At 37.4% G+C, this 808-nt stretch overlaps 1 long non-coding RNA gene across 1 annotated transcript; it reads right to left on the bottom strand.

Moving 5' to 3' along the window:
* Window positions 1–210: 210 nt before the first annotated feature.
* LOC111078893 lies at window positions 211–512 on the bottom strand. Its single transcript, XR_002608289.1, has 3 exons — window positions 489–512; window positions 402–427; window positions 211–273 (listed from the first exon to the last, which is right to left on the bottom strand). It is a non-coding gene; the product is annotated as an uncharacterized LOC111078893 (long non-coding RNA).
* Window positions 513–808: the final 296 nt, after the last annotated feature.

Below are 808 nucleotides of genomic sequence, written 5' to 3'. Positions count from 1 at the left end.
TAGAATCTAAATGGTACATGTATAATCTACATGTTAGATGTAGAATATACATAATATATGTAGATGTAGATAACAGATGTAGCAAAAAAATGTAAGATGTAAAATTTTTTTTTATAATTCTAAAATTCTAAAAAATCATATGCTCAAAAATGTATATACTGACTGAGTACGGGTATAAGTAGAGTCGCGTCCCGAGAAGCGACTCGCACTTTCCTTCTCGTTTCATTTCCAATACATGAAAGATACCCCACTGTTGTTCATTTGGCCGTAAATCTGGAAAATGGTGAAAGGGTGTACTTTACAACGATTAACGTATTACAACGAATTGAGAGGCCGCCATCGACAACATTGACCAGCTTCATTGAAATGTGCCAGAATGATGACTTTACAAGAACACTTACAATTCCGAAATGCCACGATATTATACCTGGAATCAATCATTAAAGAAATTTCAACGACGAAAATAAGGACAGCCAGTTCCAAATTACCAACAAGTATTTTCCACAGATGCACTAGGACGACTTTACACAGTGTATCCCAGCCAAAACGAGTGTTTTTATTTGCGTTTACTGTGAGTCAATGTTCATGGCCCAACATCATTCCAACATCTGCGAACTGTTAATGGTGTATTGTGCGGCACATGCAGAGAAGCATGTCAACGTATGGCCCTGCTCGAGAATGACATTCATTGGGACCACACTCTCGAAGATGCTGTGATTTCGTCAAATGCTAACAAAATACGAACATTGTTTGCCATACTTTTGTCTACATGCTTCCCATCAACACCGATTGATTTATGGAGCAAATA

The sequence above is a fragment of the Drosophila obscura genome, unplaced genomic scaffold (genome assembly GCF_018151105.1).
Source record: "Drosophila obscura isolate BZ-5 IFL unplaced genomic scaffold, ASM1815110v1 contig_176, whole genome shotgun sequence".
Taxonomy (NCBI): Eukaryota; Metazoa; Arthropoda; class Insecta; order Diptera; family Drosophilidae; genus Drosophila; species Drosophila obscura.
This window is presented reverse-complemented; position numbering and strand designations above follow the sequence as displayed.